This window comes from Drosophila bipectinata, chromosome 2R, assembly GCF_030179905.1.
Source record: "Drosophila bipectinata strain 14024-0381.07 chromosome 2R, DbipHiC1v2, whole genome shotgun sequence".
In the NCBI taxonomy this organism is placed as follows: Eukaryota; Metazoa; Arthropoda; class Insecta; order Diptera; family Drosophilidae; genus Drosophila; species Drosophila bipectinata.
Genome location: NC_091737.1, coordinates 17,497,688 through 17,513,829, shown reverse-complemented (window position 1 = coordinate 17,513,829; position 16,142 = coordinate 17,497,688). Strand labels below are relative to the sequence as shown.

The following is a 16,142-nucleotide window of genomic DNA, read 5'->3' as shown; positions in this document are numbered from 1 at the left end:
ACATCTTTCAACTCTTAATATTATTAATATTCTATATCAGCATATCCTTCTCTCCTAGCATATGACCTCCTAAAGGGTCACTTTCCCCTCCGAATAACCTCCCTCTCTTCAAACGCCCACTTTGTGCTTTTTATTTGTCGGCTCTGTTGTTTAATTTACTTCGTTTACCTTGTCCTGGCGTTTACTTTGCGCGTGTCCTTTATCCTGGGATTTCTCAACGCCCCCCCTACCTCCTTCTCATACAAAAAAAACCATAAAATTCCCATGGAACATGGCTAAAATGTTTAAAACGCTCCCGACAGTTAACACTTAGTGCCTTTAACTATCGCTACGACTAAGTCTCTAAAGTTTAATATTCCAGTAGGGTTCCATCGGGAATTCCTTAACCTGGCCAATACCTGTTTTTTGCCTTATTCCCCCCAGAGTAGCCTTGCAACTTGTTTCGACTGCACCACACTGCGTATACGTTATATTTGGAGTTGGGCGCCCCCTTCCCGCCTTCTCCGCCTGCCTTCCAGGCCAAAGACACTTGAATGGTTAAAAGGTATGCGTGCCTGCCTATTTTTAGCCACTTCTAATAAGCGCTTGCTATTTTTAGGCCAGGTGCTCGTTTCTGTCTCTCGGCCTCTCAGCTTCGATTTTGGTTTCCTTTTCTTGCAGATCTTGTTGGCCATTTTTTTTTTGGTTTTTTTGCCAGATCATTATGGCCAGAGTTGGTGGGCAGTTAACAGAAGGAGGAAACTGTTTTTGGACCAGCTCGGGTAATTGTCCATGGCTGGCATTGATTGCTGACTGAACGGGTTATTCGTGGTATCCATAAGATACCCTGGTTTTATGGAGTGTGATATAAAATATAATATTAAAGGGCATCTGTTCGTCTAGGTTTCTCTACAAAGAAAAAGATCCAAAAGCCCAAACCATAAAACTTGAAAAAAATACTTCATTTGTTCCACTTGTAGCGCTGAGTGCCAAAAATCACCAAAATCATAATGTTTGATGACTGTGAAAGTTTTCAAATGGTTCATTAAGCCGCTTAAATACGCTCCAGCCGTGGAGTTTTTTATTTTTTTGGCCGAATATTGCCACAAACACACAAAACTAGACAGAGGTGTACAGTTTTTTGGCCAATTCTGGACAGTCGGAGCTTTAGAATCCAAGAAACGGGGACTTGGGTGAACCTGGGCATTAACGAGGAGTCCCAGTTTAGTTAATAGCCAGAAATTAAGCAACCAATTCCCACAAAATATGATAGCTTCCAATACCAAGCTTGGGTTTTTTTTTTGGCCATCAGAGAGCTGTCAGCCTTCAAATAGACATTTTTGGTATCTAAATATAGACCGAATAAATATAGCGGAACAATTAGAGTCGAGCGGTGGCTCAAATGGTCAACTACCAAATGTGTTCGGGGGCCAAATCGACCGAAAAACAATCTAAACTGGGCCAAGAAAGTGGGATGGCAGGCAGGCTGGCTGGCTGTCGTGCAGGCTAATGAGTTATCTAAATTATAGGTAACAGCTTGAGAGCCCAACAGATGGGACTCTTCCATGGGAGGTGACCTTTCTTATAAGAACAGTGCCTTCTTTAAAAATCTAACTAAAATACTTTATTCTCTCCAATAGTTAAAGAACAACGTCATTTGAATCTCCATCACATTCCTTGAGGCCTTTTAAGGAGTCCAGTGGCCACTTCATCAAAATCATGAACAAAACTCAACTCATCCAAGTACTTGGCACTTTTGTTAAATAATGATTTTTAGTGAGCCGCGAACACGACTGCTTGACTAGCCAGAAATTATATAAACAAATATTTGTGTCTTGCCAAAAAGTTCTTTTTTTCCATCAACGTTTTTGTTGTGAATTTATAATGAAATAAATATTAAAAAAAAAAAAAAAATAATAAAATAAATAACAATGAAGCAGCTGAAGCTGAAGCTGAAGTATTATTACCTTGAGATCATTAGCGATTCGATGAGGTGCCTTTGCTTAGAAAGAAGAAAGACAGGGCCTTGTGGCACGTCATGGCTGAAATCTGTGGCGAAAACGTGGCTTAATGGTTTTCATTGGGTTAACTATAATTAATAATGGAGAAGCGATCTCTTTTTGGCGGCTATAGCTGTTATTTTTGTTTGGCTAACGGGCTGCTGTCTGGCCGATAACAGGGGACTATTTTTAGACTCATTTTCGAGATATTTTTGCATCCGAAATCTAGACAGATCTTTGCTTTTCTTTATGGCCCTATTTGACGTCACTAAAGATGTTCTTCATAGCTTCTTCAGAGCTTCAAAGATTAAGGTGTCAATTGAGTAAAAAAAAAAAACACTGCATGCGGATAACACTGTTAAGCTGACACCCAAATCATATAAAAAATGAGTTTTTAAATACCTGCCTTCAGCGGCAAGAAAATCTTAATCAAATATCGAAAAAAATGCCAAATCGAGGGGCATGGGGCATGATAAAGCAGCTAAGCAAATAAATCAATAATAGAAATATAAGAATCGACAGGTTTATGAAGCGTTTTATATGATTTGTGGGCTGTCTATCGACGTCCCGATTCCCCAAAAACACCAAAACAATAAAGACAACTATCTTTGGAGGCGAACTTACTCTCTAATAAAATAAAGATACCTTCAGCTAGGGTATATATAAAATATATAGAAACCAAAAATATGTAGAACCGAAGAAGAGATAATAGAAGACAACCGGTTCTCAAGCGATTTCACGCGTGGTGGTGAGTCGTTAAACGTCAATTATTGTATTAGGCAGCCGATGTCCGAAAAATCAAACATCTGAAATCTGACATCTGAGCTACAATAAAATGGGTGGAAATTCCTGGAGGGAGGAGGGAGGGAGTTAGCTGCTCAGTATGCCCGCCTCCAAGACCCACTCCGCCCCAAGATCGCCCCCCAAAGATCGTGGAGCAGCTCGTAACTGTTAACAAATCGTGCACACGCTGATGTCATATATACCGCCCAGCTTTATCTCTCGGAAGCTTTGCTGGCTCCATGGATGTGATGTCATTGTACCGCTGCCGCTACTCATGCACTGAAATCTAATTTTTTAGATAGATTTTTAGTTTTTAGTTTAATGTTAAATATTATAGTAGATTAGTTATAGATTATCTTTTAAAAAATGCAGAGTTCTACAGTCCTCTGCCTCTCTAATTGGTTTGTTGGTTAAAACTGGTAACAATTATTGCTTCTGCGCCTACACTCAGATACAAATACAGTAGAGCCTCCTCAAAAGGCCTAACAAATGTTATAAGCTCTTCTATAGGCTTTACTAACGAAGCTCCTCTGTGTTTGCCTCACGGGAAGTAGATGCTAATTTACAGCAGTTTCAAATCCAACACGTGACTTTAGTTGAGTGACACTGTATCTGTATCTGTATCTGTATCTGTATCTGTATCTCGAATATGGTTCTCTATGTGTGCCCCTTTGTTTGCCATTGCTTTGTATATTACGCATACGACGTGTGGCACAAATAAGTGCAATCTCACAGATAATCTCAACCCCCCAAAAGTAAACAACAACTACACTACTACAGTCCTGTTTATAGGAATTTCTAAATATTTCTAAGCAAGTTTTTCTTGCCACTTTCTGTGGTCTTTTGGTGTTGCACAATCGCTGGAAAAATGCGATAATAGAACGCTGTTTATTGTGTCACCAAACTAGTTGGCTTTTCCCTCATTTTCTGATAATTTCCCTCGCGACGTAATGCCCAAGAATGAGGCTTTTATTTCAAGTGTATTTTGTTATTCCCACCTATCGCCCATCCGTGGCAAGGTCATCGTGGGGACATGGAAGATTGCATTGAACTTGAACATGGAACTAAGATTGCAATGAACTTTCAAGGAAAACATGTCTGCAGGACACTGCAGGAGTTGTTTGGCTTCAGTCGTGGAATTTTCCAACGCCTTTGGCTCTGTTTCCGCTCAAGTAATGCATAAATTAATTCAATATTCAAATATTGCACTTTTTCGAGCCACCACTGACGTCAGAGAGGGCGGTTCAACTTTCAACTTTCGGCATGTGGCTATTTTTGGCATTCAACCCTGGGGAGGGGAGCTGCATGGTGAAAAGTTTTGGGCTTTTTTTAGATTTTTGGTTTAAGGGGTTAAATTGGTGGAAAGGGTAATATTTATGGAAGTGCTTGATATTACCTATAGAACCCTTCTTATGAAGAGTATCTTTATTCCATAGCCAACAATGTCAACTGCTAGAAGCTATGGTCAGCCTAGGGTCAAGGACATTCTGTTTCCTAAGAGCCTCGTAACTCGTAACTTTTAACCTGTGAATACTAACCAAGGTGAAGAGTTAGAGTTTTGGTCGGCCTGTCACGACCTTTTCTACCATGGCCTATGATTTTCCAAGAAGCCTCGTTAGCTACTGCATTTGCATAACCATTCTTACTGACTGTCGCATCGGAAATACTTACATGCAACCGCCACCCCCTCCACCTCGTCCCCCCTCTCTAAATTGATTGACGCCGCACGCAGTTTGAATATCTGATGCCCTGGAAACGGTCAAACAAATAAGTTTATCTAACCATAAAACACACAAATGCTTTTTTTTTCTTGTTTTAGCCATAAAAACAAATTGCAATTACACCTCCATTTTATTTTTGTTATTTTCTGGTGATTTTCACATTTCAATTTTTCGCGCTTCCATCTTCATAAATGGTTGGAATTCGAAAAGTGCATGGTACCCTCTGGTACTTTGGTGCTCCTAGCATAGAACCGGGTTATCGGATACATCTCCATGTGCCTCACTGTGTTGCAAGTATGTACTATATGTATGTATGTATATGCTAATATTCGCTGTCTGTTTTATTTGTGCGGTTTTGACAGCTCCTGTACGTTATTGGTTTTTAATGCGGCGCTCGTGCGCAGCAACTCCCCGTGTGTGCCAAGTTGGGTACACTGGGGGAACTACTTTAAAGGTTTATAACTCCATTTCATGCTCTTTAAACTACTCTGCATAAATAAAGGGCAAAAAGATGCAACAATAAAGCAGATATGAACTAGGTTTTACTTGGGCTTCTCTTAGAAAAATATTCTAAAAATATTTACCAACAATAATGGTTACCAACAATAATAAGAAATCAGAAAAATTTGACAAAAAATCAAATGCAGATTGATGTAGAATCGATCTACAAATCGTTTGAGGTATTCCGCTCAAGAATCGGATAAATTTTGGCAAAGATATAGCTATCGCTGTGGACCATATGTAGGTATATGTTTAAGGTATTCCGCTCAAGAATCGTATGAGTATTAGCAAAGATATAGGCTGTCCATGGAGCCATTTATGAAAAACCTGAATTTTAAAAGAGGTTCTAATAAAATTCAAAAAATTTGATCAAAAATTTTGTTTCTTGATTTAAATCAGAACTGATAGAGAATCGATCTACAAGTCTTTTAAGGTACTCCCCTCAAGATATTGGCTGAGATATAGACTTCCTAAGAAGTCATATGCGAGTTCTTCGATTTTTAAAAAAGATTCCCCAACAAAAAGTGGACAGGCGGCTTGAAATTTATTCCGAAATCGATTTTCGGGCTGAAAAGCATTAAAAGACCAACACAAACTTTGATAATAGAGGACTCGCATTGTCCCCAAAACGAATTATCCTTGAACCGCTCCTCATCAATCGAGTCGGAAACTGTTTTGTGCTTCTGGTACTTGCCTGGCTGGGAAGGGAGTCCAGGGAGTCTGGTTTTTTTGGAGATGGGCGGTGGGCAACCCTTTGAGGGGTCCTGCGATGGGGTTAATGCTTCCAGTAGCTTGCTTCCAGTTCAATAGGGCGCGAACAGAATATGCTCTTCGTATTTAATCATTTAACGCCTCATTAATTCATCACTTTCAATAAAATTTTACGCTTATATAAATTTTGTCCGTGGCGCTTAACGCAGGTGGGTTGTGCGTCCCCCGTGTGGGTGTGTAGGTGTATCTGCAGCCAGGAGTCGCTTCAGTGGACACAGTAACACCCGACCAGATACTGGAATTCATTGAATTTTCCGATATTTCCAACTAACCAGAGCCACTTTGCAATTAACTTTGAACTTTTTGCGGAGCGAAAAAAAAAGTGTCATCTAGAATCTGGCTGCAAGTCACGATGCTAAGGGCTTTTATAGTTGGCTTTTAAGGGCTAAATGGCCAAAGGATTTTTATTAATGGTAGAAGCATTCCAAAGCAAACATAAGGTATTCGTTTTGTTTGGAAATCGCCAACTCACCAGCCATAGCCCAACCTCTACCGTTTGCTGTTTTAAAAATAACTCCTTGTTATTTCATGGAAAAGCATGCACATCGGGGAAATGTAAAAATATTGATGTTTTCAGCGGTCTATTTTTAACTGGATGTACTCTTTTTTGAAACAAAAACAAAACAAATTAGCAACCAAATCACAATCGAAATCGGAATCGATTATGGATGGGGATCAGTGGGCTACAGTCCTACAGATATACTCGATATACTCTGGCGAGTTATTTTCGCCAATGAATTTTGGTGCTTGGGGATGGGGCGGTTTTAAAAATAAGTGAATATTTATTTAAAAATCATCATGGCACTTCCAAATCCAATGCAGCCTCACGATGGCGAGGCAGAGGCAACCTAGAAACAGATGCTCAGAAATTTCCTTTCTTTTAGTTGAAGGAGATCATCACGGCAAGCAACACAGATCGCAGATCGAGCCGAACCGACAAACCGAAATATCTTTTTTATTTTCGAAAAACCAAACAAAAACGCCAATGTTCTCAGTGTGTGATGATCGGTCGGGTCGGGTCGGGTCGAGAAGTAAAGAGCTTTCAAATATATAAAATCGAATGAAAACCTACTGTTTCAACAAAGGATATAAATATTTTGAATAGAAAAGACACACAGAGGATATGAAGCTCGCTTGTTGAATGCATAATTGGCCGCTTAATGCGATTTGGCTTTAATCTGATTAGCTTTTTCTTGGCCAAACAAACAAAAAGTGGTAGGCAGGCAGGGGGTGCTACCACAAACCCGCCAAAAGAAATCCTTTGTACACACACTCTCCAAGCAGCTTCCATGAATCCACATCCATGAAAACGCCATTAAAAACACTTGAAGAGCGCTTTGGCGACGCTTAACTCGAAAGCTCATCAAAAAGATATTCCTGGCGGTCGGGGAATCCCCCGAGGCCATTCGAGGTTGGCTGTGGCGGTGAAAGTAGCTAAGGAAAAGATTATTTATTCCTTTCCAAACGGCAGTGTTATTGTCTTATTTCGGGTTACATCTCTAATTTTAAAATAAACAGAGCCCAAGATACATATGTATCTGAGAGATGCGAAACAAGACCAGAACAGAAACAGAAATCAGAAACAGAACCGAAGAAAGAAAAGTGTTATTTTTATAGAACATTTATTTATAATTATACATTCTCGGTGTATATGCGATTTTCCGCGCCAGTAAAGTGAAGTGTAGGAATTATACATAAGTCTATAGTCTATAGCTACACCACCTCCTGCTAAAATATCTACTCAATCTATATAGATTCCTCGGCAATGTTTTCATTTTCAATTTGTGTTTCGATTTAATTCCTTCGCGTTGTCCGCTAATCGAAACGATCGGAATCGGTCTAAAAAGTGCAGGTTTTTCAATAAAAAAATATACAATTCTTAAAGAATAAAGTTTTCATGGAAATACGCTTAAAAATATCTGTTTAATGTTAATAAATTACCTTTAAATAATAAAAATAAATATTTAAATACAAAAAGAAGTGAAAAATCACCGGCAACATGTTGCCAACCAGTGTTGTGGTTTTCAAGCGGCAGAGGACGCTGTCGAGAAAAGCGGGCAGCAGATGGCGCCAGTCTCGCGATCGTCGGCTGGCTCAGCCACCTCGCCACAGATGGCGCCAGCGGTTCTACGAGAAGTAAGCTACCAGAAATATTGATATTTTCTTCAAGTTTTTCCAATCCTGGGTAGCTGGGCTTGGAAAATCTATCATCTTTATGCCTTTAAGGGTAATCCCTAGAACAAAAAAAAACATGGAAAGTACTTGGGATGTGGTTAGGACATCACTAGAGGCTGAAGCTGTCAATCACTCGGAAGTGGGGATTTTCCGCTTGGAAATTTTTTATTCGGGGTTTCCACTCCCCAACTCCTCTTGGCCCTGTACCAACCCCCCTTAAGGGTTAGATAATAAAAAATGGAATTTAAATTCGAAAAGAGTATAGACAGATTTAAGTAGAGAGAATTTTTTTATTTTCAAGTTTTTATTTTTAATTTTTTTAAACTGATTCAGAACTGCAGCAAAAAGTTGTTTATTTACGCAAATTTTTGTACACTTTGGACGGCGGCCAAGAATCGAATATATTCCCAATTGGAAAATCACGAAGAAAAACACGACTGAGAGCCCATTTTCCGGCTAAAAAAGAGAGACGAGGAAAATGGGTGTTTTTGTGACTTTTTCGAAGTTTATACTTTAAAGAATAAATCAATAATTTATTTCAATCAAAACTATAAATATTTTGAACATAAATTTCTGGTTTTTGTTGGGTTTTCAACAAAATAAGCTCATCAAGAGTGGGCGGTGGGAAATGTTGAAGGTATATATATAGTATATAGAAATATATGTCAAAGAGATGGGGGGAATGTCTGAGGAAAAAGGGCAGCTGTAGTGCCTTGATGTTTACTTTTGAAATATGGTTTTTAAATAAAATACCCAGCTAATACCTTAAACCTACAATAAATCATAAATTACTTAAATGTTATAAAATCTGACTTATCCCTTTTTTAATCGCCTTGGCTTGTATTTCCCATCTGAATAGGGTTAGAACGATTATGTATGTACTTTCTGGCTACAGGAGGTGATTGCCTCAACTGCCTCAAATCATAGTCTCAAGCACACATCGGTAGCCATTTCAATTCACTTCGCAATGCCATGGCAACGCAGCAACAAAGGCATCAGCCCACAAGCACACGGTTGCACAGATACAGATACACAGATACACATACAAGATACAGATACAGATATATAGAGAGATGGTAGGAAACCCAAGAGATACAGAAAGCTGATCAATTCTATGGCAACGTAGGTGGAAGGGAGGTGGAGCACCTTTGTTTGCTTGAATGTGGCTGTGGCTGTTGCTGTTGTCGCTGAAGCATTTCATTAGCCTCCCACGCATTCTGACACTCACAGATACCCATACACACACACACACACAGAGTGGCAGCCTCAGACATTCGGTTACAGATACACACATGGATGAAAGATACTCCTCCATGGTGTGGGCGTTTTGTTGAGCACCAGAACGCGCGCATTTCCACCCCGCGCCACTCGCGATATTAAACCACAAGCATCCTTTCAGGCTCACCAGCCGACTTGTTGCATTCCCCCTGTAGGCTGTCCTGAAATTTGCATTTCATTCAAAACATAACTCTTTTTTTTCTCACATCTCCACAGATACAGATACTGATGCATCGTAATATGTTGCATCTTTACGGGGTTGCTACATCCAATCGGTGGCACTGCGGATGAAGAAGGTTCCTGGAGCTTATCCTGGAGATACAGCTGGCTACTAAATCAGGTAGGTCTTTATTCCTAGATCCTCCGATCTCTCCTCAGTAGTAGAACTTGCTAAGTACCAAATACCAAACCTAACAAGGCCGACAACAACAGCTGCCTCATGATACATACCGAGATACAAACATTCATCAAACGTAAATATATCCAATGGCGTTGTTGTCGGTTGAACTTTCGATTGGCGTGAAACATTTTCATCAAGAGGAATGTTTCCTTGGCTACTAAATGGAGAGGGGGCCGAAGACGGAGACGGGGGTCTTGAGAAATTCCAAAGCCACTCGCGTTACATAGTTGCTGCAAATATTGATGGTTTTAAATTCCAGTCCTGGCGGCTTTCAAAAATGCTCCTCCGAGTAAACATCGAACGTCATCATCGCTCATCATGATATATTCACGGGAGTGTCAGGCCTTTAAGCACGCGTCGTCTTAGAAAGTATATATCATAAATTGTACATCTATAGATACACACATACCCATATGGGATCTATATATATGGACAGATTCAGTTTTGTGGAAAATTTCACCTGAAAATGAATTCGAAATTATTTTATTTTTTTTTTTGTTGGTTTTGTGAGAGAATTACACTCGACGCCACTATTAAAATAAAAACTAAAGTTTCCCTTTTAGGGCAGCCTGTGGACCCCCCCTTCTGGTCGCCACAAGACTTGCCCCTTTGAGGCTCCTACCATTTTGGCTTGACGTCGTCGTCGTCGTAGTCGTAGTCGTAGTCGTCGTGGTTGTCGTCCCGTTCTCTGTCATTTCATTTGCAGCTTTAAGTATTTTGGCCCGCGTCCAAAATGTTTTTCATGTCTTGTCGCCAACCAGCACACTCAGACGGACGGATCTGGGGGAGAACACGGAAGCGGGAGCCGGCGGGGGGAGCGCTGAGGAGGAGCACTGAGCACACGGGACGATTAGTGATTAAGCGTGAAAATATCAGATCCATCCATGAGGTACAGCAACCGCAGAAGAACCAGCGAGAACCGTCTTCTAGTTTTTTTTTTTTTCTAGCCAAGTTCTAGTTTCCATACCCGGTACTGCCAGGGTAATGGGGTATATAGTTTTGGGGGATCATTCTAAATGGTATTTAAGGTTTTATAGGGATACTACCGAAGACTGGAGTCCAAAAACAATATTTTTGTTTCTTGAGAAACAAGAGTAGCGGGTATCTTATAGTCGAAAAAACATGATATTTATGCATCATTTTAGATCTTTAAAGCTTAAAAATTATATATTTTAGTTATAGGTATATAAAATCATAATACTGAGGTATAATATTATATAGATCCTAGACTTTTAGAAATTCGTATACTTCCTACTATCGGTAGGGTGCCATCATTTCATTTCGTTCCACCCATTCCGGAATATCGTATAGCTCCGGATCATATATCAATCAGGGAAGTACACACACGCAGGCCTATGTGTAACGATTTCCATGTGATTTCTGGATGACGGGATTATCCAGCCAGCCAATACCACTATATATCGTACCGATCGCAGAGGCTATAAACACGCAGATATTTGTTTATACGGAATGTCCGTATAGAAAACACAGCCAGCCAGCCTCCGGCCTGCTCGCCATTCTCCCTTTGTGGGGTCTGTGGTGCCCCGTGTATATGTATCCCGTGTATCCATCCGTGTATCTGTATCTGTAGCTGTAGATGTATCTGCAGCTGCGCAATTGGCGACGACAGACATCGGACGCTGTTAGCTGACATGAACAGCAACTGGTGAGCGGACCGGGGGGCAGGATTCTGTAAAGGGGGGGATGCCAGCGGGAGGGAGAACTGCCAGCCAGTCAGCCCGCCCGCCAGTCAGTCAGCCAGCCAGCCAGCTAGCCATTCCTACATATTCTGGTATTCCTTTTTGCAATTACAGATACGAGACGCTTTCGTAACGCATTTTGGCAGCACCTGTCTGTCCCCACCATTCCCCCCTCTTAGCCAACCCCCACTGCCGAAGAACCATTGCAAAATCTTGTGTAGAAAAAATTGAAACATTTCAAAAGAGCATGGCTGAGGAAAACTGAAATTTAATCAGCACACTCACGTATCCGTGTATCTGTGTGTGTGCGCGCGCCTGTATCCGCGGGATACACCGGCGGCGGGAGAGGGACCAAAGCATCGCCGCCTCGCTATGTGAGCACCCATACCCGTGCAGAAGCGTTTCCCCCAGAGAGAGAGGTGATCGAGGCGAGCGCATTGTCTATATTTAGACGAAAATGCAAATGGCGTCCATAGACACACACACACTTACACACACCGATGTACGAATAGTTCCATCGAGGTGAGTTTATTCTCAATTCTGCGCATGTGAAGAATCTAGCCACGAACGCCATCTTGAAAGAGATCGGCAAGAAGAAAGCAAGAAAAAAACGACAAAACGGCATTTGTCTTAAAATCTCGGTTTTTATAGAATTTGATTTTTCTAAAATTAAGATTTTGTTTTGGTTTTTCGCGTTTCGCGTTAATTTTATCTCGTGAATGAACCGGTAGCCAACAACAGGTAGCTGTGGCCAGCCCCCATCGGCCAGAATTATTATCAATTTTCTGCGAGCGTGCTAAGTAAACAATCGATTCGTGGCTAACAATGTTATTGGCCCGATCCGACCCGGTCCTGAGTTTTATTTTTACAAATCGCACAACAGATCTTGTGAGTGGGCACGTGCCGCGCCAAAAATCGCACAGATCGCCCCAAAACATACGTCTGTTTATAGGAATATCAGCGGTTATAGATGCATATATAGTTTTCTGATGTTTGCATCATCATCATCAGCCAGCCAGCCAGCATCAGCCAGCCTGGTGGTTCTCGTGCTCTGATGATTTGTTTGCTTTTTCCACTGACTTTTGGGCTTTTCTATATTTTCGATTATCCCCACAGATGGTGCTGCTAGACTGGGTGGTCCAGAAATGCAGATTTGCAATCTAAAGAGATCCTGTATTGAAAAGGCAGTCAAGAAATACTATCCCTGAAGTACTATTTCAAAGATTAGTACCATCTTTTTTTAAGGTATCCCCCACTTTCAATTTTTTCCTTTTCCCAGCTGTTCTACCTCAGCTCCACAATTGATGAACAAAATTATTGAAAAATTATGAATTCATAATGTCCCCAAAGGTATAGCAACAAAAACAATGGAGTTATATATAGAATGCCCCTAGGAAGGGGATGTGATCACTGAAGTCTAAAGGATTGTCAGTACTCCTCTTTCTTTCAGGCCCTTTCCCCAAGACCTCCTCCCTTTGGTAGATATACGGAATCAGTTCTATACCTAAAGAAAAAAAAAAAAAACAAAATAAATACCACGTAGGGCACGTATGGAGCTGGCGGAGATTTGCCTTGGATTACCCTCGAGTCGAGTTCTTCTCGGATATATCTTGTGGCAGTTCAGTTTACTAATTGCTTCCGTTTGCCGATGCTACAATGCTGCGGTGCTACGGCTGCCCCGAAGTTTTCAGAGGTCTAGAGACTCATTTTAATTGCATTTCTTTTAACGGTAACATCAGTGGCATCACCCTCCCCCCCATTCCATTCCCTTCCCGGGGCTCCTGGGCGACGGTCCGCCTGTCTGCCAGTCCGATGCCTTTCCACGTCAATAACATTTACGTGCGGCAGAGATGCGTGTCGGTGAACCTCTGGGCCTGTCTCTGTGTCTGTGTGCATCAGTGATGGTTCAGTGGCGTAGACGTAAAGGGAGTTCTCCTGAGTTTCCCGGCCCGGGGTTACGCCTCTGGGCGGGATGTGTTGTAGTTCGGGGGCCCAATAAGAAACAAATCAAAGGAAACACAGCCAGTACTTGCACAAACATATAGATGGGTGTGTGTGCAGAAGCTACAGAGAGAGAAATTACTTTTTAAATAAAGGGCCTTCCTTTAGTTCCCAAAATATTCAATCTTTTGTTTTTTTTTCAAGTGCTGCATCCACATGGATGTGCCTCATGCCTTATGGTTGCCACTGCTGCTTCACTTCGCTTTAGGTGGGAAAGACAATAAAATTTGGTTGCAGGCCCGCGCAGAGAAACACAAAAAAACACCTCTCAGATACAGATACAGAGGTTCCCCAGTAGATGGCTCAAGTGGCTCTGGTTGTAGCTCTTCCTGGGCCGAGACATAACCCGGAAGCTGTATCTCAGCAGTCGAGGAACTCTGCCCATTGAGATTCGAAACCTAATCCCTTCGATCTTTCTGTTATCCTTAGAGAAGAGAATGCGGAACAGCTGTTTTAAGGAGATTTTGGTTCTTAAAATTTTTGGAAAAAAAGATACTTTTGAAGTCGAATATAACCAACACATCATCGCCTTCTGCTTGAAAGCTCGTCTTCTGGCGAAGCACCCAGGAATGTCACTTGTTGAGCCCCATGTGCTCCTCAGCTTACAAGATTTATGGTATCCTTTCAACTCTAAACCCTCTCTTGGAGCATCAGTTTTTGAGTTTTTTGTTATTTTGGTTCTGCAGGGGGTATGCCGCACATGTGGCAGCTGGGGGGGCCGCACTACTCTGCCACTCGAAAGGTTAAAGTTAAACGCGTGTGCACTGAACTGAGCTCCATCCATCGCTGGAGACATTTCTCAATATCGAGAAACTCCCTATTTTTCTAATTGTCATTTGGGACTTGATGCGATTTTTTACCAAAAGATGGTGGCAGAGTCCCCAAAAGCGAGGCCTACTTAGCATCCAGTGGGTGGTGGGAGGCCTGGGAGTCCTGTTTTGTTTTCCACGTGAAGCACGTGCCACGTATTAGTACGTGTGTCTGTGATTGTGATTGTATGCAAGGAAAATATTTACACTTGATGGAACATAATAAAGACATTAGGGAAATATTGTGTGGCGTTGTGTGGTGGTCCCAACTCAAGTTCTGTGGGTGGAAAATTGTATTAAACTTATCAGCCGCCCACCACACACCACCCACCGCCTACTGCCCCCCGGGGTTCTTTTCTTTTGAGGCTGCGGGAGCGTGTGTGTATAGAGGACACTTTTCTTTATTGCGGTGTTGCTGGCGAGTTGTCAGTTTTCGTGTGTCCGCCTGTCGGCCTTGTCTCGAGAGTCCTCCTCTCCTTAAACCGGATGCCCGGCTGTCTAGGTTTCTAGGAGGTTTTAGTCTAAAATTTAACAGAGATTGAGCTTTAAGGCTAGAAATTCCATGAAGTATTGCATTCATTGAGGTTGTCCTCCCACTAAACTTTGTAGTATTTTTCCACTGCCGGTGGATACATAAATAAAGGTGATTGATAAGCCACCTACGCCCACGCACATCACCGCGTGGCATTCAACATTCAGCATTCAACATCCAGCATGATTCCAAAGTGATTACCTTTCTCAATGTCGCTGTTTAGCAGACTCTTCTCGGGACATCCATCCTATCTATCAATGAAGTGGCTCCTTCTATATTATGAATGAACTGAGCTGAGGCCTAATTCGAGCTGGCTGCCGTGTCGACTATTTGCCGTCCGTTTCAATTATAAACCCTTTTAGAGCGTGTCCTTGCCCCAAAAAAGTTTGCGCATAAAATATGTGCCGCTCTGCCCCATCCTGAGTGTGACAGGTATTGTGGATTGCAGGTCAGGTCCGGAGTCCTGAGTCCTGGAAGTGAGCTTAGTGCTGCTTAAACCAAGCTAATTGTAACTATCAGGAGTGTCAAAGCCAATTAGAGAGACCACTCCAAAGGGTTAACCCTTTATATATGAGTCCTAGATCAGATCTATTATAATAATACCTTATAATATCATATACCATAGACCATTCTAGCCCTATAGAACCTTTATAGATTATTCGCATTACCATTTCAGATAAAAAACAGCCATTGGAGGGTTAAGCATCAATGGGAACTTATCCGTCATGCAAACAGAGAAATGCTTTCACTTACACCTGCCAGCCTCCCTCCCCCCCACACCCCGGCACACGTGTTAAGGTGGAATTATTCAAACTGACAAGCTGGGAAGCAGCAGCAGCGTAGGCGTTCCTCCCCATCGAGTTGGAATCCCCGAAATTGATTTGATTACGTGCGGCTACTTGTCCTTTTTCGGGGAATCCTTGAGCTGGCGTTTAATTACATTTAAATTGCACTCACCATTTCTCTCTAAAGGGAGAAAGTCGGTGGAAGGACATGCGAGCATAAGCCCGCCTAAGTCTAGCAATCGCAATGTAATTAGGGAATGCTAATGGCGACACTCCACCCTTGCCTTGCCGGTGTAGTCCTAATTACTGGAGCTTTGTCTTCCAATACCCGGTTCCGGGCGGGGGTGGGGCATTTGCATAATTGATCTCACCGTGGGCATTTTTCAATCTCCAAATCTCGGCAAGCAATTAAAAATGTGCTCGCAGGAGTATCTAAAGTCCGGGAGTGCCTACTTGAGGCAATGCCCGGGCCCGGGGAAGGCAATTTCAATGAGATTTATGAAATTACCTACACCGAGTCTTAAAATCAGAGGGAAGACTCGGAGGGTATGGGGGTGATGTTCCACGTGGTAGCGACTTGGCTTGGGGTGCCTTCAAGAAGTAGTCATCTTTGGTGGAAGACGAAACCCCTGCAACGCCAGGCCATGCCCAGCCACTGCAGACCAAGCCACTGCAGATGCCGTATGTTGCACATGTGTTGCATGTAC

At 42.0% G+C, this 16,142-nt stretch overlaps 1 protein-coding gene across 10 annotated transcripts in view; it reads left to right on the top strand.

Moving 5' to 3' along the window:
- The window catches only part of Mef2 (myocyte enhancer factor 2), a 31,966-nt gene that overhangs the window by 3,071 nt on the left and 12,753 nt on the right, over positions 1–16,142 (top strand). For all 10 annotated transcript variants that reach the window (XM_070278263.1, XM_070278262.1, XM_070278257.1 and 7 more), the window contains exon 2: positions 9,425–9,548. The gene's annotated coding sequence lies outside the window, so the exon portion shown is untranslated. The remainder of the gene's footprint in view (positions 1–9,424; positions 9,549–16,142) is intronic.